Source organism: Hyla sarda, chromosome 2 (assembly GCF_029499605.1).
Source record: "Hyla sarda isolate aHylSar1 chromosome 2, aHylSar1.hap1, whole genome shotgun sequence".
Classification (NCBI taxonomy): domain Eukaryota; kingdom Metazoa; phylum Chordata; class Amphibia; order Anura; family Hylidae; genus Hyla; species Hyla sarda.
The window spans coordinates 497,713,108-497,740,386 of NC_079190.1; the positions used below are offsets into that span (position 1 = coordinate 497,713,108).

A 27,279-nucleotide genomic window follows, 5' to 3' on the forward strand; every position below is an offset into this window, starting at 1 on the left:
ATTTTTCATCAAAAACCTGATGCGGGAACTGTATTGCAAAAACGTGGTGTGCATGCACCCTTATAGAGGGGGTTTCCCTATGTAGGAATGGTCTGGGTCTGACCATTATTATTATGATTTACTATTGGTTAAAAGGGCACTCCCCACTATCTGATCATTGAGGGAGCCCCCACAGCTCCCAACTCTTGGTCCCTCACCATCGGAGATGTGCCCTTGCTAAACAGAAGTGACAGAAGATCCACGAAACAGACGAACCCAGTGGGGTCCCAAAGGTCAGACCCCCCGTTTCCCCCTCCCTGCAATCAGCTACTTATCCCCTAGCCCCCTACTAGGGTTGCCACCTGGCCGGTATTTTGGCCACCCTGCTGGCAATGCAATGGCGGGTATTTATCCGACTAATCCTCCAACTCCCGGGCTGTTGCATTATATACAATACCAGTGTTTCCCAACCAGAGCACCTCGAGCTGTTGCAAAACTACAACTCCCAGCATGCTACTGTATAGTCTAACATGCTGGGAGTTGTAGTTTTGCAACAGCTGGAGGCACTCCTGGCTGGGAAACACTGACCTATACTATATACTACTACGGTATATAGTCCAACATGCTGGGAGTTGTAGTTTTTGTTTGGGGCAGCTGCTGAGCCACAGACTGTTATCAGGGCATGCTGGGAGTTGTAGTTAGTAACTAACTGCAACTCCCGGATTTAATAAAAAAAAAGTGATCAAAACAAATATGGTACTGGTAAAAACTACAGATCGGGGGCAAAAAGTGACCCTCATACAGGCCCGTATAAGGAGAAATAGAAAAAGTTATAGAGGTCTGAATAGGACAAAATTTTCCCCTCATATGTGTATCCTGTGATGTCACGCTTATATAATTAATTATGCAAATTAGCATGGCTGGTATTTTTTTTGCAAGAGAGGTGGCAACCCTACCCATACCCATTAGAGAAAAATTGGTGAAACATGGTCTCTTTGGTGGGACCGTCAGACAATCCGATGTGTACGGAGACCTCCCGACTCTCCCCACACACATGATAGAGGGGGATAGAAGGACAAGACATGTTGGATTTCAACTGGATTACCCTTTTGTTTTTGGGAGGATGAGCCACCAGCAAAGGCACCTGGCAGCAGCTTACCTTCTCAGTCCCCAATGAGAACACATGGATGCTCAGTTGAGCCTGGCGTTCGTGTATATGTGGTAAATGGGAGAGATAGCTGTCGGAAGCACAAACAAAGGCATATGGCAGTGATCTACAAACTGTGGACCTCCAACCATTGGATGTCTGGGTATGCTGGGAGTTGTAGTTTTGCCACAGCTGGAGGTCCACAGTAAGAAGACAAAGGGCGAAATTTCCAAACAGAATTCCGTAGAAATATTTAGCTTGGAAATTCCGCTGCAGCAGAGTCTCATTGATCAATGGGATTCTGCTGCACCATGCATGCGGCAGAATTTCTGAAGAAAAATTTTGGTTAAAGTTATCCTTCATTCACAAGATATGGACCTGGGACCTCCACTGCTCCCAGAAATAGAGGAAAATTGTCCCTCGAATGAATGAAGCGCAGCAAGTGTCCGGTTGTTCCCCACCAATCAACTTGTTATCCAAGGGGTTACACTAAGCACTGAATTGCTGCTTCGACTGAGAAGCTGAAGGGCAACATTACACTGCAGCAGTAGGTACACTGGTATTTAAAGAGTACCTGTCACCAAACTAAACTTTTATTATATATAAGTTCCTTATGTAATTATAAGACACTTTGCTATTTACTTGCTGTTAAAATTCTCAACCTTTATATGTTTTTAATGTGATTGAAAAAAACAGCCACTAGGTGGCTCTGTTCTTTTCCCTGCCACAAGTCAAACAGTTAGTTTGGTCCCCTTCCTGCCTGGTAGGAGACCAATATCAGGAAGTGCGTGTGGGACATGGCGAGGCACAGCTCTCGCAGGCTTCAGTGATATCACACCTGCATGGGGAACACTCACTTTCTCCTGCCGGGAGCTCACACAATGTGAGCAAGGGGAAAGGTATGATACACAGCTTTTTAAAGCTCGGAAAGGGCAGGAGGGGTGTTAGGAGTAGTTAGGAAGTATAATCTGATGTAGTTTAGAAAATATGGTTTGATGACCTGTATTCTTTAAGCCTTATGAGTGGTGAGAGATGAGATAGAAGCCTTGATTTACCCTTTAGGAAAAGTATGGATCATCTTCAGCAAACTGTCTTAGTTTGCAGGTACACAGCCCAGGCTTTCTCCCTCTCTCCACCACAGAGCATATGCTAAGCCCCATCCCTCACTTCCTGTGTTCTGTCCTGATCTAGCTGTAACTAGAGACAGAATTCTCCTAACAACAGACAGTGGGCAGCAGATTGCACATAAGTGTGACACCTAGTGGCCAAGACTTTAGAGCTGTTTTATTCTGGGACAAGGAGACATTTTTTGGTAAATAAAGTGATTTACAAATATGTTACAGACCGCACAGGTTATCCCATTAAACGACCATTTCAGCACCCAGTACTTGCATTCTCCCTGAGATATCTTAGATACCTAGAGATGTCGGGAGGAAATAGAGATGTCTTACACCCTTCTACCCATTGAAAATGTAAGCTAAGGGTAGAGTCACACATGGCATATTTTGCTATCCATTGACTTTAATGGGTAGGAAAATATGCAGCAGCAAATACGCGGCAAAATACGGCACGTGTGACCCTACCCTATGCATGCATGCGTATGAGGGTGAGGGTTGGGATTACAGTGTTTTCCAAACAGTGTGTCTCCAGCTGTTGCCAAACTACAACTTCCAGCATGACTTGGTCCTGGCCCTGGTTGGCAAACAACGAATGAAAGTCTGTTTACAAATAATTTTTAAATAATGGTCATTTCAGCCATCTTTTACTTCATTTCTATGGCCAGCATTAAAGAGACAAATTTCTGGCTCTGTGTTCAGCACATCTCTTTGGGATCCATAGACTTATAATAGAGCTCTTCTCCTGCAGTGATACAGATTGAGTGACGACTCAGGGAGTGAAGTGCCCTGCTGTGCTCTTCTCCCTGTTATACCTAGAAACAGTGGGAGTCTAAGCACTGAGACCAGGACTGATGAAAACATGTCCGCTTGACACATCAAAAGTTATTTTTTTTCAAATGACACTTAGGTTCAGACTACGGAATCTCCGGGCAGAAAATTTCCGCCTGGAGATTCTGAGTGCGCTAGGACCGCGCAGACACTGCAGTCTCCAATAGACTGCAATGTGTTCTGCGAGTATTTCCACGTGAAGAAAGAGCAATGCCATCTCCAGTTTCAGAAGCCTCCTTCCCATTTACTTTTCATAAAACAGGCAAATTATTGCGCCGATTTTGTTTGTTTTTCACCCACATCTTTCGCTTCCAAAAATGTCGCAGGCACAGCAGGTGTGCAGTCATGTACGCCAGACGGAAACGTAATGTTGCACTTTACAATTAGCTGGAATTTATGCAAGGCGTATCACTCATGGCAAATTCTGGCCAGCTGATACTGATGATAAGGATGACCCTTATGATTTTGATTACTGATCACTATATATATATATATATATATATATATATATATATACACATATGTATATGTATGTATATTCGAAAATAGATATATATGCTAATATTCTGCAGAAAAACATTATTTTCCTTATGAGACATTTCAGCTTGCTATTTGCTTGTGATTAAGATGTTGGGATGAGGCCAGAAGACGCAAGATAAGAGGTTGGAAGTTGAAAGACAAAATATTTGAAGAAATATAGACTGTGCAGGAGGACAGATACATCTGGAATTTTTCTGGTAGGATGGCAACATAAGTGAACTATGGCCAAAAAAGAAATGGATGCTTAAATATGCTAATATATACAGATGCAATATTCAAATAACCAATCAAAATATACTATGATAATTTGACATGATAACTAACCTTCCCTTTTTGTCAAATGTAAAAACCAATGTACTTCTGTATAATAAACAGAACTCTTGGGGACAGCTCCTTAGCTTCCTGCTGAGAAGGAGTTTTATACCAGCTTTTTGTCTGGTGGGTGTTCCTTGTGTCGACACTCAGCAGTATACAGCAGCAGCCGTGCACATTTTAAGGCTAAACCGCAGCCAGCCTTGACACTGACACTCAAAATTGTGCAGAGTATGTGCAACATTGTTGCGCTAAAAAGTATATATATATATATATATATATATATATATATATATATAGTGGTGCAAGATTTCTAGGCACTCTATAAATTACGTAACGCAGCACCCACACAGCATCGGGGCACTATATACGTAACACCATGGCATTCGTTTTCTTACAAGATGCAATGCTACAACGTAGAATGGCTTTCCAGTCTGTCTTCTTACGCTTTTCCAATATCTAAAAGTTATATATGTTTTCGTATAACATACATGACTCAATCTTCTTGCAACTTTTTGTCAATTACAGTACAGGCCAGTGTTTCTCAGCCTGTGTGCCTCCAGCTGTTGCAAAACCGCAACTCCCAGCATGCCCGGACAGCCGAAGGCTGTCCGGGCATGCTGGGAGTTGCAGTTTTGCAACAGCTGGAGGCACACTAATTGGGAAACACTGGTGTAGACTTTAAAAAGAAACAAAGCAGAAGGTGAATACAGGAGGCAACTACTAACATCCTCAAGTCAATGCAACTAAAAACTTAGCATAATGCAACGCTATGGTAAAATTCTTAATATTTTTTTGCAAATTCTGGTTGTACTCATGCAGTAAATGATCGGGTTCCCTGGGATATGCCAAGACCGGCGTAGGGAAAAGAGTAGTGTTGTGGAGTTATAGTTAACTCACTGTGCAGGTAGGTATAAATAAATATAAACATATATACACATAAACTTAGGTCTCATCCCATAGAGACTCCACAGAAGCAACAATAATGAAGAACCACAAACTGAAATAAATGCATTTAGCCCCTTACATTGGATCGATTCATCCTATAGTAATGCCGGTAGATGTGATATAGATAGATATGAAATAGATAGATATGAGATAGATAGATATGAGATAGATAGATAGATATGAGATAGATAGATATTAGATAGATATATATGAGATAGATAGATAGATATGAGACAGATAGAAATAAGATAGATGGATAGATATTAGATAGATATGAGACTGATAGATAGATATGAAATAGATATAAGATAGATAGATAGATATGAGATAGATAGATATGAGATAGATATGATATAGATAGATAGAAAGATAGATATGAGATAGATATAGAGAGATAGATAGATATGAGATAGATATAGAGATAGATAGATATGAGATAGATAGATATGAGATAGATAGATAGAAAGATAGATATGAGATAGATAGATAGATAGATATGATATAGATAGATATGATATAGATAGATATGAAATGGATAGATATGAGATAGATAGATATGAGATAGATAGATAGATATGAGATAGATAGATATGAGATAGATAGATATGAGATAGATAGATAGATATGAGATAGATAGATATGAGAGAGATAGATCTGCAGTTGAACCTATTTCTTCCCATTTTCTAAGCTAGATAGATATGGGATAGGTAGATAGATATGATATAGATAGATATGAGATAGATAGATATGAGATGGATAGATAGTTATGGGATAGGTAGATAGATATGATATAGATATGAGATGGATAGATATGAGATAGATAGATAGATATGAGATAGATAGATATGATATAGATAGATAGAAATGAGATAGATAGATAGATATGAGATAGATAGATAGATATGAGATAGATAGATAGATAGATATGAGATAGATAGATAGATAGATATGAGATAGATAGAATGCCAATCCTGAGTGCATTTATTTATTATGGCCAAAAAAGCTGGAAAAGTCCCAAAAAGACCTGGCCACCTTTTTACACTCTGAAATGATGTTTCTATTTCTGACATCAATTCGGAATTATTTCCATTCTGCTTCCAATGTGAATCAGCAATAGAGGTTGCAATAAAGAGAGTCCAGTGCTAGAACAGTCCAGACACAACAAAGAAATGCAATTTAAATACAATCTCCACTACTATGTAATGCGCAGCAGCCCAACAAGACACATGCATCTCTGCCATTGAAGAATGGGCCGGTATAGGCTGCACGCTTACAATAAGACCTTGTGCTGCACCAATGAGACTAGTGGTGACGCCGAATCACAGCAATGTAACAGTGGGGAAGGAAATCTGATCTTCCTAAAAAAAAAAATTAAAAAACAACTGGAAGGATACATAGTGGCACCGCTTTATAGACGACGTTCACCTTCCATATAGTAATATAGTGAGAAAATTAAACAAACAAAAACAAAAAAAGTACTTGGTACCTTCCAAAAAGTTTAGGCACCCCCCCCCCCCTCCATTATCCTCGTCAGAGCCATTGACAGGAGGATCTCACTGGCTGGCAGTTGGTCCGTCATTGATACATTGTTGCCTTATTTACATTAGAATGTTTCAAATATTTTCACATATTTATTGATATTACAATGATTTTCCCATTTTTTTTTTTTTGGGCCAAATGTTCACGGCCAATGTTAACCAATGACAGTTCCAGTCATATTTTTTTTTCTTAAATTATCACCTTACGATATCATAAAGTTCGTCCGAGGTAATTTTTGTTCTTCGCGACGATCAACGAAAATCTTACCAATAAATAAATAAACAAAATAAAAGTTGGACGGTTTGGCCAAATCATTTCGCAAAAGAGCGCGAATCTAAGTGGTGAATTTATTTATAAATAAATAAAGGCGGGCGATTTGGCCAAATCATTTCGCAAAAGAGCGCGAATCTAAGCGGTGAATTTATTTTTAAATAAATAAAGGCACACGATTTGGCCATATAATTTCGCAAAAGAGCGCGAATCTAAGTGGTGAATTTATTTATAAATAAATAAAGGCACACGCTTTGGCCATATAATTTCGCAAAAGAGCGCGAATCTAAGCGGTGAATTTATTTATAAATAAATAAAGTTGGACGATTTGGCCAAATCATTTCGCAAAAGAGCGCGGATCTAAGCGGTGAATTTATTTATAAATAAATAAAGTTGGACGATTTGGCCAAATCATTTCGCAAAAGAGCGCGGATCTAATCGGTGAATTTATTTATAAATAAATAAAGTTGGACGATTTGGCCAAATCATTTTACAAAAGAGTGCGAATCTAAGCGGTAAATTAATTTTTTTGTCGCCACGTACCGTGGCGACAAAAAAATTAATTTACCGCTTAGATTCGCACTCTTTTGCGAAATGATTTGGCCAAATCGTCCAACTTTATTTATTTATTGGCAACATTTTCATTGATCGTCGCCAGGTACGGTGGTGGTGAAGGTAAAGCATGCGTGTAGAGTGGAGTGCTGGCGGCGGTCTTATTGTAACGTGTGCGACCGGCGGCGTAAGTGTCACCCATTGCCATTGCTGGCTGCGAGATGCAAGTGTGTGTGTGTGTGTGTGTGAGCGCAGGAATCCAGCCGTAAACCCCCCTCCTCCCCTCCCACAGCAAACAAGCTGCCAAAAGAAATCAGGAATGGAACTCTCTCTCCTTACCTTCTCTCCTCACCACAAGGGCTGCTGCTTGAGACGCATTGGTGGAAGTGGAGAAGGGCAATGATCAGTCAATGGCCACAAGAAAAGGCGACTTGGCTTGCAATCCCTTGGCCCTTAGTGTTGAAGACACTAGGACAACATCAAAGCAACTTTAGGGGGGACACTTTAGGGGCCTATTGTCTGATCCTGTTCTGATCTGCGCTTCTTGCGACTCCCCCTCTGGAAGCTGGGAGACTTGGTACGGCCCAGGCATTCATGCCAAGTAGCTTTCACACATGGAAGCTTGTCTCAAGCATTTGCTGACAAGCCACAAACAAGACATTCTCCCTCCCACTTTTTTTTTTCTCTTCTTCCTCCTTCCTCCACCACCACCTCCCCCCTCCCCTCCTCCTCCTCCTCCTCCTCCTCCTTTCTTCTAAATGCAAACTAAAAACTCCAGTGACAGACAAACAGAGAATGCAAGCAGGAGCTGATGCTGTGTGCAAGAATGGGCGCACACTCGCACACTTACATGCACACACACATAGGGCTGCAGCTAAAGGTGGGGGGAAGGGACCACCTGACTCTCCTTTATCCCTGCAAAATGGCAGAAGACACCATCATTGTTATGATCAAGGGCTCCCGGCTCCTAAATATGCTAAAATCCATGAATGGGATTAGGCGACCAGTGTGCAACCAAATACGACCCCGCCGGACACTGGGGAAAGTAGTTATTGATAGTTTTCACCACCAGCCACCCAACCGTACAATCTACGACGTGATACAATTCTTGTTACAATTATAAGTCAAAAACTGCACACAGCAAAGACGTATTTGAATATAATTTATTTTTTATTTTTTATTTTATTATTATTTTTTTTATTCTCTTTCTAGTTTTAACATTTTTTGCAAATTAAAAAAAAAAAAAATCTTTTCATTATTTTTTTTTATTACTATTTTTGAAATTTAAAGAGGTACTCCGACCCCGCCAGACGCTGGGGAAAGTAGTTATTGATAGTTTTCACCACCAGCCACACAACCGTACAATCTCCAACGTGATACAATTGCAAGTCAAAAACTACACACAGCAAAGACGTATTTGAATATTATTTTTTTTTTATTTTTTATTCAATTTTGTTTTATTTTATTATAATTTTTTTATTCTCTTTCTAGTTTTAAAATTTTTAGAATTTATTTTTGTTCATTTATTATTTTAATTAACATTTTTTGCAAATTAAAAAAAAAAAATCTTCTCATAATTTTTTTTTATTACTATTTTTGAAATTTAAAGAAGTACTCCGACCCCGCCAGTAGTTATTGATAGTTTTCACCACCAGCCACACAACCGTACAATCTCCAACGTGATACAATTGCAAGTCAAAAACTACACACAGCAAAGACGTATTTGAATATTCATTTTTTTTTTATTTAATTATTTATTTTTATTCATTTATTTTATTCATTCATAATTTTTTTAAAATTAAAATTCTTTCTAGTTTTAACATTTTTAGAATTTATTTTTGTTATTCGTTTATTATTTAAAAATTTTTTTTAAATGTTTTCATTATATATTTTTTTATTACTATTTTTGAAATCTAAAAGGGGTACTCCGACCCCGCCAGACGCTGGGGAAAGTAGTTATTGATAGTTTTCACCGCCAGCCACACAACCGTACAATCTCCGACGTGATACAATACTTGTTACAAAAACTACACACAGCAGCAACGTATTTGAATATAAATTTTTTATTTTTTATAACATTTTGTTTTGGATGTTTTTTTTTTTCTTATTTTAAATTCTCTTTCTAGTTTTAGCATTTTTAGAACTTATTTTTTGTTATTCATTTATTATTTGAAAGAACATTTTTTGCTAATTTTTAAAAAATATTTTCATTATTATTTTTTTATTATTTTTTAAATTTTATTTTTATTCATTTATTATTTTAACTAACATTTTTTGCACATTTAAAAAAAAAATGTTTTCATTATATATTTTTTTAATTAATATTTTTGAAATCTAAAGGGGTACTCCGACCCCACCGGATGCTGGGGATAGTAGTTATTGATAGTTTTCTCCACCAGCTACACAACCGTACAATCTCCAACGTGATACAATACTTGTTACAATTACAAGTCAAAATTACACACAGCAACGACATATTTGAACATTATTTTTTATTTTATTTTTTTATTCAATTTAGTTCAGGATTTTTTTTTCAATTAAAATTCTCTTTCTAGTTTAAAAGTTTTTAGAATTTATTTTTTGTTATTCATTTATTATTTTAATTAACATTTTTTGCACATTTAAAAAATAAATGCTTTCATAAAAAATTTTTATTACTATTTTTGAAATTTAAAGGGGCACTCTGACCTTGCCGGACGCTGGGGAAAGTAGTTATTGATAGTTTTCGCCACCAGCCACACAACCGTATTTGAATATCAAATTTTTTTTTTTTTATTCAATTTTGTTCGGGAAGTTTGTTTTTTTTTGTTTAAATTCTCTTTCTAGTTTTAACATTTTTAGAATTTATTTTTGTTATTCATTTATTATTTAAATTAATTTTTTTTGCACATTTAAAAAAAATAAAAATTCATTATTTTTTCTATTAATATTTTTGAAATTTAAAGGGGACCCCGCCGGACGCTTTGGAAAGTAGTTATTGATAGTTTTCGCCACCAGCCACACAACCGTTTCTTGTTACAATTACAATATTATGTATATTACGTATATTATGTATATTACAATACGTATTTGAATATACATTTTTTATATTTATTCCTTTTTGTTCAGGATGTTTTTTTTATTTATTTATTTTTTTGTTTAAATTCTCTTTCTAGTTTTAACATTTTTAGCATTTATTTTTGTTATTATTTTAATTAACATTCTTTGCACATTTACATTTTTATTTTCATTTTCATTTTTTTAAACTATTTTTTACATTTAAAGGGGTACTTCGCCCCTAGACACCTTATCTCCTATCCAAAGTATAGGGGATAAGATGTCTGATCGCCGGGGGACCCCCGCGATCTCCCTGCTGCACCCAGTGTTTGTTTAGTGCGTAAAGTACAGTGCCGGAGGCTTGGCCATGCCCTGTTCGTGACATCACGGCAACACCCCCTCAATGCAAGTCTATGGGAGGTCCGTCACTCCGTCAGTCCGTCACTCCCCCTCCCAAAGACTTGCATTGAGGGGGCATGGCCGTGACATCACATGGGATGCTTGGCAGTGACGTCACAAGCCTCCGACCCGCATCACCAGTTATCCGGCAAGGAGCGAAGTTTGCTCCGTTCACCGTATGTCTGGGGTGCCACAGCTGAGATCGCGGGGGTCCCCGCCATCAGACATCTTATCCCCTATCCTTTGGATAAGGGATAAGATATCTAGGGGCGGAGTACCCCTTTAAAACATTTTTTTGCTTTTGGTCCGATCACAGAATTTTAGTTGGTTGCTGTTGGAAATTTTCGAGTTTGAATCTTGTGTCAAAGTGTAAAGTTATTGTTTTATGGGAAATATTGACATCTCTGGGAAAAAAAGAAGAAGAAAGAGCATGAAATCGAATTATTGTGGGCAAACCATGTGCTGGACCTGGCCGGGGATATGGCTAAGGGATTGGGAATTTTTTTTATAGGCTGCTGTGTGCAATAGGGGGTGGGGAGTGGAGGGGCTGTAGACAACGTCAGGTCTCCAATAAGTAGTTATTGTATTTTATCCAGCCGTATATTTTAATTCCACAATAAATAAAATTTCGAAATTCTAAAACAAATTATTTTAATCTGGAATTTAATAATCCAGAAAATTACTATATAATATGCAGTGTCGTTGCGACCGGGGTGCGGGGGGTGCGGCCCGCACCGGGTGACACCATCCTGATGGGGTGACACCAGGTACGACCAACGCCCCCCCCCCCCCCGCCGTCATCACTTGCGCTGTCTCTGTAATAGCACCCCCCCGTCCTCACTTGCGCTGTCTCCGTATTAGTAGCACCATTCCCCCCCCTGTCACCTGCACAGTGAACCGGCCTGTGCCCCCACGTCTTCTGTTGCGCCGGCCCGACGTCCCTCCGCAGGGCCGCGTCAGAGGACGTGACGTCACTTGCAGAGCGCCCGGAGAGAAGGAGCGCTGCGCTGGATTGGTGAGTGAGTGTGTGTCTGTCTGTCTGTCTCACTCTATCTCTGTTTGTGTGTCTCTGTCTGTGTGTGTGTGTGACTGTGTGTGTGACTGTGCGTGACTCTGTCTGTGTGTGTGACTGTGTGTGACTCTCTGTCTCTGTGTGTGACTGTGTAAGACTCTGTGTGTGTGACTCTGTGTGTGTGTGTGTCTCTGTCTGTGTGTGTGTGTCTCTGTCTGTGAGTGTGTGTCTCTCTGTGTGTGTTTGTGTGTGTGTCTGTCTGTCACTATCTCTGTCTGTGTGTGGTTCTCTGTCTGTGTGTGACTCTGTGTGTGTGTCTCTCTGTCTGTGAGTGTGTCTCTGACTGTGTGTGTGTTTTTTTTTGTGTGTGGGCGGAGGGGGGGTTTGTTTGAACCAGCGATCTAATGTGGGGAGACTTTGACTTATTGTGGGGAACATGCAAGGGAACCTGCGGCCTAATGGGGGAAACTACTACCTAATGTGGGGAATCTATGCTACCTAATGTGGGGAAACTGCTACCTACCTAATGTGGGGGAACTGCTACCTACCTTAAGTGCGGGAACTGCTGCCCACCTAATGGTTCCCCCCTGGCAGTAGCACCATCATCATCCACCAGCACCCCCCCCCCCCAGCAGCAGCACCTCCATCAGCAGATCCTGAAGGTGGATGATGGGGTGCTCCTGCCAGGAGGATGATCCTGCCGATGGATGATGGGGGTGATACTGCCAGGGGGGATGGCCAGTAGCACCCTCATCATCCTCCAGCAACACCTCCCCAGTACTAGCACCCCCATCATCCACTAGCAACACCACCAGATTTATATTCAGAGGGTACAGTATGTGGCAGATTTATATTCAGAGTGTACAGTATGTGTTGGTATTATATTCAGAATGTACATATGTGTGGTAGTATTATATTCAGTGGGTATGGTGTATGGAAGGTTTATTATCAAAGAGTATAGTGCATAGTAGTATTATATTTAGAGGATACAGTGTCTGGCAGGTTAATAATAATACTTGTTTTCATATAGAGGATGAGAATGCGCTGACATAGTGAGGAGACGTCTGGGCGTCACATTCTGCAGACAGAAGTTTTAGCTGGAACAAGTCCTGGCGGTATGTACCATCTGAATTAGATAAGGAAAGACTATAGAGAAGACGTCACTTGTAGTCACTGATATCAATGTGTATTCTCCTCACTATAGAGAAGACGTCACCTGTAGTCACTGATATCATTGTGTATTCTCCTCACTATAGAGAAGACATCACCTGTAGTCACTGATATCATTGTGTATTCTCCTCACTATAGAGAAGACGTCACCTGTAGTCACTGATATCATTGTGTATTCTCCTCACTATAGAGAAGACGTCACCTGTAGTCACTGATATCATCGTGTATTCTCCTCACTATAGAGAAGACGTCACCTGTAATCACTGATATCATTGTGTATTCTCCTCACTATAGAGAAGACGTCACCTGTGGTCACTGATATCATTGTGTATTCTCCTCACTATAGAGAAGACGTCACCTGTAGTCACTGATATCATTGTGTATTCTCCTCACTATAGAGAAGACGTCACCTGTAGTCACTGATATCATTGTGTATTCTCCTCACTATAGAGAAGACGTCACCTGTAGTCACTGATATCATTGTGTATTCTCCTCACTATAGAAAAGACGTCACCTGTAATCACTGATATCATTGTGTATTCTCCTCACTATAGAGAAGACGTCACCTATAGTCACTGATATCATTGTACATTCTCCTCTCTATGTCCTATCAGAGCTGTAGTCACTTGTCAGTTCTACAGTTATGATGAGTGAAACTACACTCCCAGCATAACCTCACCACTGCATAAAGGGGTACTCTACTGGAAAACATTTTTTTTAATCAACTGGTGCTACAAAGTTAAACAGATTTATAAATTACTTCTACTTAAAAATCTTAATCCTTCCAGTACTTATTAGCTGCTGTATAAGTGATTCACAGGAAGTTCTTTTCTTTTTTAATTTATTTTCTGTCTGACCACAGTGCTCTGTGCTGACACCTCTGTCCATGTCAAGAACTGTCCATAGTAGGAGCAAATCCCCATTGCAAACCTATCCCCATTGCAAACCTATCTATCTATCAATCTCATATCTATCTATCTATCTTTCTCCTATCTATCTATCTATCTATCTATCTATCTATCTCATATCTATCTCATATCTATCTATCTCATATCTATCTATCTCATATCTATCTATCTATCTCATATCTATCTATCTATCTATCTATCTCATATCTATCTATCTCATATCTATCTATCTATCTCATATCTATCTATGTATCTATATCATATCTATCTATCTATCTATCTAATATCTATCTATCTAATATCTATCTATCTAATATCTATCTATCTATCTAATATCTATCTATCTATCTAATATCTATCTATCTAATATCTATCTATCTATCTATCTATCTAATATCTATCTATCTATCTAATATCTATCTATCAATCTTACATCTATCTATATATCTATTTATTTTTCCATCTCATATCTATAGAATTAAAGTTGTATCCTTTCAAGGAATCATTATGACCAAAAATGTCCCCAAAATTCGAAGACTGTAACCCGACCCCCCCCCCCCCCCCCACACACACACACAACCAGCAAGGGGTGATGCCACCAGAGGTATTGTCCTTTACTATTCTCCTGGGGTCTCTCTTGGGTCATCATACAGTTCTTTATCAGACTGAGGTCCCCACTCGAGTCTTTACAGGGGATATGGAGGCCGACTAATGTGATCCTGGCAATGGCTCCACTTACGTCTTCAAGTGGCCTTGTCAGTAACCGAGGCATTGATGCTCACTTGTCTCTTCTTTTTACTGGGGCTCGCATTGACCTCTTACCACGCTGTATTCTTCAGCGCCCTTTGTTATGAGATGCCTCGGCGCATCGGTTAGGAGTGCTGGGTAGACAATGGGCTTTAAGACAAAAGTGGAGAAGTGGCTTAAATACTTTGGTGGCTTCTTAGATACAAGGACCATCAGCAGCAACAAGAGTCATTGAGACTATGAAGGGCCAATGTAGTCTATAGGGTGAAGGAGTCTTCAGGGTGTGGGGCCTGGTGACCTATAGACCATTGGAGGGGGTCATAAGAAGAGGGCAATAGAGCCAAGGAGTCCTCAGAGCAATACCAAGTCCCAGTCACAATTTCCTAGTCCTAATCTTCAGTACTGGGGCCTCATGCATTCCCAAACTGGATGTATTATGATCCTGATAGCTAATAGACATACCAAATACATGACTTTACTCCGCCTTAAAGGGGTACTGCATCCAAAATTAAAGGGGTACTCTTCCCCTAGACATCTTATCCCCTATACAAAGAATAAGGGATAAGATGTCTGATTGCGGGGGTCCCGCTCCCTGCTGCACCCGACGTTTAGAGCGTCGGGTGCGGCGCCGGAGGCTTGAGATGTCATGACTGTGTCCAGTTCGTGACGTAACGGCCACGCCCCCTCAATGCAAGTCTATGGAAGGGGGCGTGACGGCGGTCACGCCCCCTCCCATACACTTGCATTGAGGGGGCATGGCTGTGACGTCACGAGCGGGGCGTGACCATGACGTCACAAGCCCCCGCCCCACATCACCAGTCATCCGGCACAGAGCGAAATTTACTCTGTGCACCGGATGTCTGGGGTGAAGCAGCCAAGATCACGGGGGTCCCCAGCGGCCGGCCCCCTGCGATCAGACATCTTATCCCCTATACTTTGGATAGGGGATAAGATGTCTAGGGGGAGTACCCCTTTAACTTATCCCCTATACACAGGAGTTCGACCGTTGGGACCCCACCACCTTAGGAACGGTACCCGGCTCTGAGTGAGGAGCACGTGCGGTAGACGGCACACGCTCCATTGATTTCTAGGGGAGCTCTAAAAAGACCTTACTCAGCACTCGGGCATCATCGACGCTCCCATAGAAATGAATGGAACACGTGCAGTCTAACGGTAGATGACACTCACTCCTCACTGAGAGAGCCAGGGTCCCGTTCTGGAGATCCAACCACTGGGACCCCCAGCGATCAGCTACTTATCCCTTATCCTGTGGATAGGGGATAAGTTCATTTTGGGTGCAGTATCCCTTTAAGACTCTTGCTAAAAAGTAAAAAAATAAATAATACTGCCATAGAGTACCCAACGACAGTCGCATACATTCCCCCTTTCATAGTGCCCCTACAAGTAAAAAAATAATTAACACTACCGTACAGCATTGCAATTGCTGAACTACTGCAGCCATATAGTTTCCAAATAATAGCGTCATATAGTGCAAACATAATGTTATACACTGAACAAACAGTAATACCTAAAACAGTGTTTCCCAACCAGTATACCTACAGCTGTTGCAAAACTTTAACTCCAGGCATGCCCGGACAGCCTTCTGTGTCAGCAGAGAGCACTGTGGTCAGACTAGAAAGAACTACACAACTTCCTGTGGAGTTAAGATCACAACTTCCTGTGATTAAGATTTTTAAATAGAAGTAATTTACAAATCTGTTTAACTTTCTAACACCTGTTGATTTAAAAAAAATAGTTTTCCAGTGGACAGTGCTTAGTCTGTTAAAGCACCTGATAAAGAAGGGTCAACCCCTTCAAAACACGTCGACCACGCTAAAATAAAGTTCCATTTTTATTATTTTCTCCTGTCCGGTATGGACCACCACTGTATGTGCCAATCTCGGTGTTGTGCCCGCAGTACACACCTTCTGTTGAACCCATATCTCACCGTTTAATGGCACGTAGAGCGCCCCTCTATGGAGAATGATTGAATCTACCTCCCTATGGAGAATGTGTTATTTAATTTGGATCCTGTCTCTGCGCTCATCCTATCGCGGGTCCCTATAGATTCTCATAGATCCCTATAGACTTCATTAATATTTATTTTCCTCTGGCGGAGCGTTTTCTTTTTTTTTCCGTCCTTCAGAGCGGACTCTAAAAATAACATGGCTCATCCAGTAATGAAACTCCACCTTCCTGATAGGAGCAAAATCAATGGAACAAAAGGGAAACCAGTCAAGTGGAACTTTTTGTTTGGAGGAACTTGCGCGTCTTGGTCAGCGTCTCCTCAGGGAGGTATCACAAGTGTATCCTCCGTTCTAGAAGCTTTCTCAGTAGCAGCACAATCCTCCGGCATTGGGGGATTCCACCAGGAACCGTGAATTCCAGAGCAGCGCTCCCATAAACATTTATATAACAAACACATCCCGAATGCCAAAAATAGAGACGGCACCACCATGGCTGAGCGGAAGACATTGGAATATTGTATATAGAATAATATCTTCATATATTCATATATCGCATCTTAGTTATTTTATTTTTAATTTAATCAGGAGGAAAGCAATGATTAGTGTCTGTAACGTGTCAGCCCCGTCATCCGTAATAACTGGGTCTGCGCATCCTTCACCTTCACGGTTGTTGTAAATCAGAGACCATTTTATTTATTTTTTGTCTCTATTGTAATGATAACGCATATTTGTTTTCCTTTGTGATGAAGATGGTTGTGTAGTCTGCCCTCTAGTGGCAGGAAGATAATTACAATGGAATTGTCGTATGTATCACATAACATTTATCGCCTATCTATCTATCTATCTATCTATCTATCTCTCATATCTATATATCTCATATCTATCTATCTATCTATCTATCTGTCTCATATCTATATATCTCATATCTATCTTTCTATCTATCTATCTGTCTCATATCTGTCTGTCTGCCTGTCTATCTATCTATTGAATATCTGTCTGTCTATCTATCTCATATCTATCTATCTATCTATCTATCTATCTATCTCACATCTATCTATCTCATATCTATCTATCTCATTTCTATCTGTCTATCTCATATCTATCTATCTATCTATCTATCTCATATCTATCTATCTGTCTCATATCTATCTATCTCAAATCTATCTATCTCCTATATATCTCATATCTATCTATCTATCTATCTATCTATCTATCTATCTATCTATCTATCTAAGAATAAATTGGCCAGCACTTATGATTCCAGACTATTATATGGACCTGGCTTACAGGTGCAGGCTGCTGGGCTAAATATACAGCAACAGGAGAATACAGCAGCACACTGCTAGCACAAAGATATAGATAAAACATGAGTATATAGATGAAACATGAGTATATAGATGAAACATGAAAAGCTCTACAGCTGTAGTGCAATAAATGAAGCTGTATAGCTTTTCATGTTTTATCTATATACTCATGTTTCATCTATATACTCATGTTTTATCTATATCTTTGTGCTGGCAGTGTGCTGCTGTATTCTCCTGTTGCTGTATATTTAGCCCAGCAGCCTGCACCTGTAAGCCAGGTCTATATAATAGTCTGGAATCATAAGTGCTGGCTAACTTATCCTTTGTCTGTATTACACATACGGGGGAGTGGCTACCTCCATGTTGGCTCTTGCACCCCACCCACCTCTATTAGGTGTATATAAGGTGCCTTGGATGTTTCAGATCTTGCAATGCCTGCTGTACTGTTCACACAGAGGCATATACACAGTGTAGGGTCCGTCCCAGAATGAGGCCACCTTACCGTGGTGGGACGGTCCAAGCTATTTGGCCGCCAAATTTGCAAGCTAAGTACCTCACTGTTTCATAATTTCATATCTTCATTTATTGCACTACAGCTGTATAGCTTTTCATGTTCTATCTATATACACATGTATACTCATGTTTTATCTTTGTGCTAGCGGTGTCCTGCTGTATTCTCCTGTTGCTATCTATCTATCTATCTCATATCTATCTATCTATCTCCTATATATCTCATATCTATCTATCTAGTAGAGGAGGAAAGCAGCACTCCTGCGGTGAAGGTGAACGGGTGCCTGACCGTTGTTGATCTGGGTCAGAGATCCAATAAAGTGTAGCAAAGTAGAAGCAGTGGCACTCCAGGCTGGTGAAATAAAGTGGTGTCTTTATTTACTCCAAAGTGAGCTACGTTTCGGCAGCCTCCCGACAAAGGCAGCGGGAGGCTGCCGAAACGTAGCTCACTTTGGAGTAAATAAATACACCACTTTATTTCACCAGCCTGGAGTGCCACTGCTTCTACTTTGCTATCTATCTATCTATCTCATATCTATCTATCAATCTCTCTATTTATCTATCTCATTTCTATCTCTTATCAATCACCTTTCTGGTTCATATCTCTCTATGTATTGCCTATCTATCTGTTGGTCTATCTATCTCATAACCATCTATCTGTCTAATGTATATCTGTTTCATATCTATCTATCCATCCATCTATCAATTGCCTATCTATCTTACAGACAGATAAATAAATATATAGATAAAAGATAGATAGATAGATAGATAGATATAGGCATTGTGAGTGAGAGGAGTTTTATAACTCTTCAGGTAATCATTGTAAGAACTCATCTACTATATAACTGCCCTCCTGGTCACTTTATCTGACAGCAGGAGGCAGGATGATGGAGTGTGAAGCTGCATTTGAAAAATATATACTGTAATAAAACTTCAATCCACTTTATGGAAGAAAGTCTTTGTCTTACTCTGTCAACGGAGTTCCACCCTGCTCCGGATCAAGCACTCTGAATGAGGCTATGAGTCTAAGTGTGAAGCTGCATCTCATAGGACACACTAGATAATCTGAAGATAGCACACAGCATACACAGACATTGGGAATCAAGGGAGTTTTATAACTCTTCAGCTAATCATTGTATGAACTCATCTACTATATCACTTTTCTCCTGGTCACTTTTATCTGATAGGTGATGATGTTATTATGTAGTTCACATAAAGTCAGTAATACAGGAGAGCATTCTCTGGACTTGTGGTCAGCCTAAGGATCACATGACCCAGCTCCAGTAATGAGAAGGCTCAAAATGTATGGATGCAGCTAACCTGGGATGAAACAGCTGTAAGCAGAGGAAGAGGCAGCTGCAAGTGGAATTCGCCCCCAGAATTTCCACAGGTAATTTTCATAGTGTGAACAGGGCCTATTTGTTTAGGAGGTGTGTTTGGGGTTTGGGTCTGTATTTGTTCAGGTGCCTCATCTGGGGCAAGTATTTGTTTTAAGCGTAACTCCGAAAATAGTCCAGCATCAGGATATCTGTTTAAACTCCCTGACAACTTTGAAGCCCGAGACTACAGTGGTCAGGATATGGATTTCCTGAAAAAGTCCCATACAAGTCTATAGGACTTCTGGGAAATCCGTATCCTGATTGGGCAAGTATCGGGCAACAAAGTTGCTGAGAGATTTAAACAGGTGTCCTGCTGCCGGACAGGTGTCCTGCTGTCCTGTTCTTACAGGAATCTGTGAAGCGAATTGAGCTGATTCAGAGTCCACAGAGTCTTTTTCCATGTAGTGTGTCACTGCTGTTACGATTCGGCAGGCTGGATGTGGATCCTCTGTGTCAGCGAGGGATTGGCGTGGACCGTGTCGGTGGACCGGTTCTAGGGTTGCTACTGGTTTTCACCAGAGCCCGCCGCAAAGCGGGATGGTCTTGCTGCGGCGGTAGCAACCAGGTCGTATCCACCGGCAACGGCTCAACCTCGCTGACTGCTGAGAAGGCGTGGGACAGAAGGACTAGGCAGAGGCAAGGTCAGACGTAGCAGAAGGTCGGGGCAAGCGGCAAGGTTCGTAGTCAATAAGGATAGCTGGAGATCTGGAACACAGGCTTTGGACAACACTAAACGCTTTCACTGGCACAAGGCAACAAGATCCGGCAAGGAAGTGCAGGGGAAGTGAGGTCATATAGACAGGGAGCAGGTGGAAGCTAATTAGGCTGATTGGGCCAGGTACCAATCACTGGTGCACTGGCCCTTTAAATCTTAGAGAGCTGGCGCGCGTGCGCCCTAAGGAGCGGAGCCGCACGCGCCAGGACGTGACAGCTGGGGACCGGGACAGGTGAGTGACTTGGGATGCGATTCGCGAGCGGGCGCGTCCCGCTATGCGAATCGCATCCCCGCCGGCAATGTCAGTGCAGCGCTCCCGGTCAACGGGTCTGACCGGGGCGCTGCAGAGAGAGGAACGCCGCGAGCACTCCGGGGAGGAGCAGGGACCCGGAGCGCTCGGCGTAACAACTGCAATCCCTGCAGGGCTTGTTGTTGAGCCTTGTCCGACAAGTGTCATGTGTACCATGTGCTTTTGATATCTATGATGTTTGCACTGTTTTATTATGGTTATTGTAACTGTAATGTACCAGGCATGGCTGAGCGCAGTAAGGGTTAACACATACAAACACTGCTAGAGAGCCTTCTCTGGTCTAATCTCTCTGCTGAGAGGAGGAATAAGTGTATATCACAGACATCAGGCTCTATGATATTATGAGGCCATACGTAATACTCTTAAAAGATCATATCAGACGGAAGAAAAGGTATTACTAAAATGTAACTTTTAATTACCAATAGTAAAAAGATGATTAGTGCTAACCAGTGGTGATATGAAAGAAAACCCCTTAGGTTAGAAATGCATGCAAATCCATGTTCAAGCAAGACAAAATATCTCAAAACAATAAAAGTTGCCCCTATTATGTCTTAGCACACAAATGTTTCGGCAGGAACCTACTATGATAATCAACGGTTAGGTAGATGCCAACGGCTAAACGACAAGGGCAAAAACACAATCCTTTACAATAATGACTAAACAACAACCCAACGCGTTTCCCCCCAACCATACACAGGGTTCATCAGGGGTGTGTGTATAGAAAGGGATAATGATATCCCAACAGTCCTTGCTCTAAATGGAATGTGGATACATAGAATAGAACACGGTCCGCTAGGGGACCACTCATGAACACGTGCCACTATTATCGTGATGAGATGAGGCAGCAGGATACTCATATACAGGCCGGTCACAGTGTTGATGCAAATCCCCGGTAGGGTATTCCATCCTCATATCCTCTCCTCATATCCAGAGTAATATATATATATGTATATATATATATATATATATATATATATATATATATATATATATATAGCTAAAAGGGACGAGTATTTTCCTCAGGGAGAGGCACCGCTTCCGGTGAAAAACGGAGATTCAAAACGGCCTTTAGCACTCCGCGGGCTTTCTGGGTAAAAAGTATGCAAAGTTTCTCATCACACCACCATATAAGGTAGCGTGCCCTCTGATCTATATATATATAGATGAAGAATTATACATACAGGAACCTTGTATGCAAATTTTTTCTTACCAGTCTACGGATGTGATATGGAATCCCCCTTTATGATACTGGGACATAGCCCACAGTGTAAAGATTGGAATGTGACAAAGAATCATGGTTCCCATGACTATGCTAATGATGCCAATGTCAGCTCTTACTAGTCCATCTAAGGGATTTTTTTGGTCTCCTACAACAAGTCATTGTGGACAATGACATTTCTGAGTGTCTGGCTGAGCCGCGTGCATAAATGTCAGAACTATAAAAATATATAATTAATTAAACTGTACGGTCAATGGCGTACACGTAAAAAAAAATCCAAAGTACAAAATAGCATATTTTTAGTCACTTTTTATACCATAAAAAAATTAATAGAAAGCAATCGAAAAGTCAGATAAAAACAAAAATGGTAACGATAAAAACTTCAGATCACGGTTCAAAAAATTAGCCCTCAAACATCCCCATATGCGGAAAAATTAAAAAGTTATTGGGGTGAGAAGATGACATTTTGAAACATATTAATTTTCCTGCATGTAGTTATGATTTTTTCCAGAAGTAAGACGAAATCCAACCTATATAAGTAGGGTATCATCTTAATCGTATGGACCTACAGAATAAGGAGAAAGTGTCCTTTTTACCGAAAAATGCACTGCGTAGAAACAGAAGCCAACAAAATGTAAAAAAATGCGCTTTTCTTTTCAATTTTGTCGCACATTGATTTTTTTTGTTTTGCTGTAGATTTTTGGGTAAAATGACTAATGTCATTAAAAAGTAAAATTGGTGGCGCAAGAAATAAGCCATAATATGGCTTTTTAAGTGGAAAATTGAAAGGGTTATGATTTTTTAAAGGCAAAAACTGAAAAATGGTGAGTCCTTAAGGGGTTAAAGGAGTAAAGTAAGTAGTAGCCCAGGTTGCTGTAGTAGGGGATGTACATGTTTTCCTATTTTTTCTGAAATCTTATCTGCTCCTATTAAAACAGTTTAGTGGGATTAATCCCTTTGTAAAAATTTCTCTGGCATCTCTTACATTCTCCTTTCTAAACATTGGGGATCTTGAACTCTCCTCACGACTCATTAAAATTGAGAAAAGGGAAATAAGAGTTTCTTAGGACTGGGAAGACAACTCTGAAAATGCAATAAACTGCTCCTATCTATTGGCTTTCTAAAGTCAATCTCTAATTGCCCTTAACTTTTGAGAAATGAAGTGTAAATGCACAATTCTAGATAACTTGCATTCATGAATGTAAAGAATTCCATTACGGTGGCCATTGGGTCACCAAATATTAAAATATATCGTCAATAAAACAAAACCAAATTTTGAAATTTAGTTAAAATAAATGATGGGTGTATAAATGTGATTATCCTCTATGACTACCATGTACTTGTTTGCATATAGGGGGCTACATTAGACCCCATTGCAGTTCCCTTTTTTGCATATAGAAATTATCAACAGAAAAAAAAACATTCTCCTCAAGGATAAGTTTAAATGATCACTGTCAGATTCAAACACTTTTTATATGTTGTACATCTTGGCAAAACATTAACCTTTCTAATATACTTTATAAAAACATGTTATATCCTTTTTTAGAAAAACCTGGCTTCTGAAAAAAAAAAACACCACTAGGAGTCCCCATACCATCCAGGACGTAATTCTGTCTGGCTGCAGCATCATCTTTGTCCCAGCTGAAGCACAGGCTGGGACAAAGTCCAGGAAGTGAGGGCGGGACTAGTGCTTGTCTGTGTTCACTCCTGTCCTATCAGACTGCAGCATGAAAACAGAGGGAGGGGGTTACAGAACAGCCTGCAGTGATTGGATGAAGAGACCCAGCACAGCACAGCAGACTCAGGGAGGAAGTTAATGCATGGTGAGTGAGGGTGGGCTCAGTACTTGCCTTGGAAATGCCCCTTCCTGATCAGTGGATGTCAGAATGTTTGAGCTGCAGAAAATAGGGATTTGTGAGCCAAATACAGAGAATAGACACATAACAAGACATGTAAAGAATCTACATGACCTAGTGAGTAACATATAGAAGCATTATTTTTTTCCTGAGGTATGACCGATACGCTTAGGATAGGAAGAGTCTAATAAGTGGGGTAAGGATCATATCGAAAGAAAGAAATCAAGATAGAGGCCTCTAGTAGGTGGTCTGAAAGGTTTATGTAGGGGGAGATTTATCAAAACCTGTCCAGAGGAAAACTTGCCCAGTTGCCCATAGCAACCAATCAGATCGCTGCTTTCATTTTTAGGAAGACCTGTGAAAAATGAAAGAAGAAATCTGATTGGTTGCTATGGGCAACTTTTCCTGCACAGGTTTTGATAAATCTCCCCCTATGTGTATAAAAAAAGACGTAATTAGATAATGTTTAGTGAGAAAATTAACAAGCTTATTGTCAGTAACGCCGCGGCCCTGGTGGTGATATAAGACACTCACAGTCGTATTGGCTTTGGTAGAAGTAGGGTCAGAAGAAAACTCATTGGTGGGGTCAACAAGCTGCGGTTCTATTTCTTGCACATACGTGGACCTGTCCATCAAAACCATGGATCCACGTTATCTACTGGTTTAAAGGGGTACTCCGGCCATGAGACATCTTATCCCCTATCCAAAGGATAGGGGATAAGATGTCTCACTGCGGGGGTCCCGCCGCTGGGGACCCCTGCAATCTTGTATTCGCCCCCCACCTGTTTGAGCTGCACGTCGTGGTGTCAGTTCACAAATAGCTGGGTGGTGACCACAGGGCTGGAGTATCGCGATGTCACGACTCCGCCCCCGTGTGAGGTCACCCCCTGCCATGCAAGTCTATGGGAGGTGGCGTGACGACCGTCACGGCTCACAAACAGCTGGGTGGTGACCACGGGGCCGGAGTATCGTGACTTCACGACTCCGCCCCCGTGTGACAACACCCTCCCATAGACTTGCATAGCGGGGGCGGGGGTGATGTCACACGGGGGGCGGAGTCGTGATGTCACGATACTCCGGCCCCGTGGTCGCCACCCGGCCGTTTGTGAGCTGGCACCACGGCGTGTAGCTCAAACAGGTGGCGAATATAAGATTGTGGGGTCCCCAGTGGCAGGACCCCCGCAGTGAGACATCTTATCCCCTATCCTTTGTATAGGGGATAAGATGTCTCAGGGCCGGTGTACCCCTTTAATGATTAACCTTTGGTCATCCTGTAGGGAGTCTAGGGCCACATGTTCCTTCAGTGACAGAATAACTAGTCTGACTTGACCATGTTGAACATCAGATAGAACCTCTATGTTCATAGGTCTTCCGGGTGATCCAGAGATAACTTATTTGTAGTATTAATAGGTTATTCTTTTATGATCTGCTCAACTGATGTCTTAAAGGGGTACGCCGCTGCTCAGCGTTTAGAACAAACTGTTCCGAACGTTGGAGCCGGGAGCTCGTGACGTCATAGCCCAGACCTCTTATGACGTCATGACGTCACGACTCACCCTCTCAATGCAAGTCTGTGGGTTGGAGCGTGACATCATGAGGGGGCGGGGCTATGACGTCACGAGCTCCTGGCACCGGCTCCAGCGTTTGGAACACTTTGTTCCAAATGCTGAGCAACGAGCTCAATTGGTGCCAGAAGGTTAAACAGATTTGTAAATCACTTCTATTTTAAAATCGTAATGCTTCCAGTACTTATCAGTTATTTTCTTTTTGAATTTCTTTTCTGTCTGACCACAGTGCTCTCTGCTGACACCTCTGTCCATGCCAGGAACTGCACAGAGCAGGAGAGGTTTGCTATGGGGATTTTCTCCTGCTCTGGACAGTTCCTGACATGGACATCAGGTGTCAGCAGAGAGCACTGTGGTCAGACAGAAAAGAAATTCAAAAAGAAAAGAACTTTCTCTGTAGTATACAGCAGCTGATAAGTACTGGAAAGATTAAGATTTTTTAACCCCTTAAGGACCCAGCCCAAATATACCTTAAGGACCCGGCCATTTTTTGAACATCTGACCACTGTCACTTTAAGCACTAATAACTCTGGGATGCTTTTACTTTTCATTCTGATTCCGAGATAGTTTTTTCGTGACATATTCTACTTTATGTTAGAGGTAAAATTTTGTCGATACTTGTTTCATTTCTTAGTGAAAAATTCCCAAATTTGATGAAAAAATTTAAAATGTTGCATTTTTTTTACTTTGAAGCTCTCTGCTTATAAGGAAAATGGATATTTCAAATAAATTATACATTGATCCACATACATAATATGTCTACTTTATGTTTGCATCATAAAGGTGACATGTTTTTACTTTTGGAAGACATCAGAGGGTTTCAAAGTTCGGCAGCAATTTTCCAATTTTTCACAACATTTTCAAAATCGGAATTTTTCAGGGACCAGTTCAGTTTTGAAGTAGATTTGAAGGGCCTTCATATTAGAAATACCCAACAAATGACCCAATTATAAAAACTGCACCCCTCAAAGTATCCAAAATGACATTTAGTAAGTGTGTTAACCCTTTAGGTGTTTCACAGGAATAGCAGCAAAGTGAAGGAGAAAATTCAAAATCTTCATTTTTTACACTCGCATGTTCTTGTAGATCCAGTTTTTGAATTTTTACAAGTGGTTATAAGAGAAAAAGCCCCCTAAAATTTGTAACTCAATTTCTCTCGAGTAAGGAAATACCTCATATGTGTATGTCAAGTGTTCAGCGGGCGCAGTAGAGGGCTCAGAAGGGAAGGAGCACCAATGGGATTTTGGAGAGTGAATTTTGCTGAAATGATTTTTGGGGGGCATGTCACATTTAGAAAGCCTCTATGGTGCCAGAACAGCAGAAAACCCCACATGGCATTCCATTTTGGAAACTACACCCCTCAAGGCACGTAACAAGGGGTCCAGTTAGCCTTAACACCCCACAGGTGTTTGACAACTTTTCGTTAAAATCGGATGTGTAAATGGAAAAAATTTTTTTTTCACTAAAGTGCAGTTTTTTCCCCAAATTTACCATTTTTACAAAGGGAAATGGGAGAAAATGTCCCCCAAAATTTGTAACCCCATCTCTTCTGTGTATGGAAATACCCCATGTTAGGACGTAAAATGCACTGCGGGCGCACTACAATGCTCAGAAGAGAAGGAGTCACATTTGGCTTTTTGAAAGCAAATTTTGCTGAAATGGATTTGGGGGGGGGGGGGGGGCATGTAGCATTTAGGAAGCCCCTGTGGTGCCAGAACAGCAAAAAATACCCACATGGCATACCATTTTGGAAACTACACCCCTTAAGGAACGTAACAATGGGTACAGTGAGCCTTAACTATCCACAGGTGTTTGACGACTTTTTGTTAAAGTTGGATGTGTAAATGAAAAAAAATTCTTTTTTACTAAAATGCATTTTTTTCCCTAAATTTAAAATTTTTACAAGGGGTAATAGGAGAAAATTACCCCCAAAATTTGTAACTCCATTT

General features: G+C 40.8%; 2 protein-coding genes across 2 annotated transcripts in view; one reads left to right on the forward strand and one right to left on the reverse strand.

Annotated features, from left to right (window-relative positions):
- Positions 1 to 7,771, reverse strand: part of BCL9 (BCL9 transcription coactivator) — a 288,690-nt gene extending 280,919 nt beyond the window's left edge. The window contains exon 1 of the mRNA XM_056559749.1: positions 7,573 to 7,771. The gene's annotated coding sequence lies outside the window, so the exon portion shown is untranslated. The remainder of the gene's footprint in view (positions 1 to 7,572) is intronic.
- TMPRSS3 (transmembrane serine protease 3) overlaps positions 3,698 to 27,279 on the forward strand; it is a gene marked incomplete in the record, with an annotated part of 200,034 nt that continues 176,452 nt past the window's right edge. Inside the window, 2 exon segments of the mRNA XM_056559761.1 lie at positions 3,698 to 3,809; positions 12,711 to 12,795.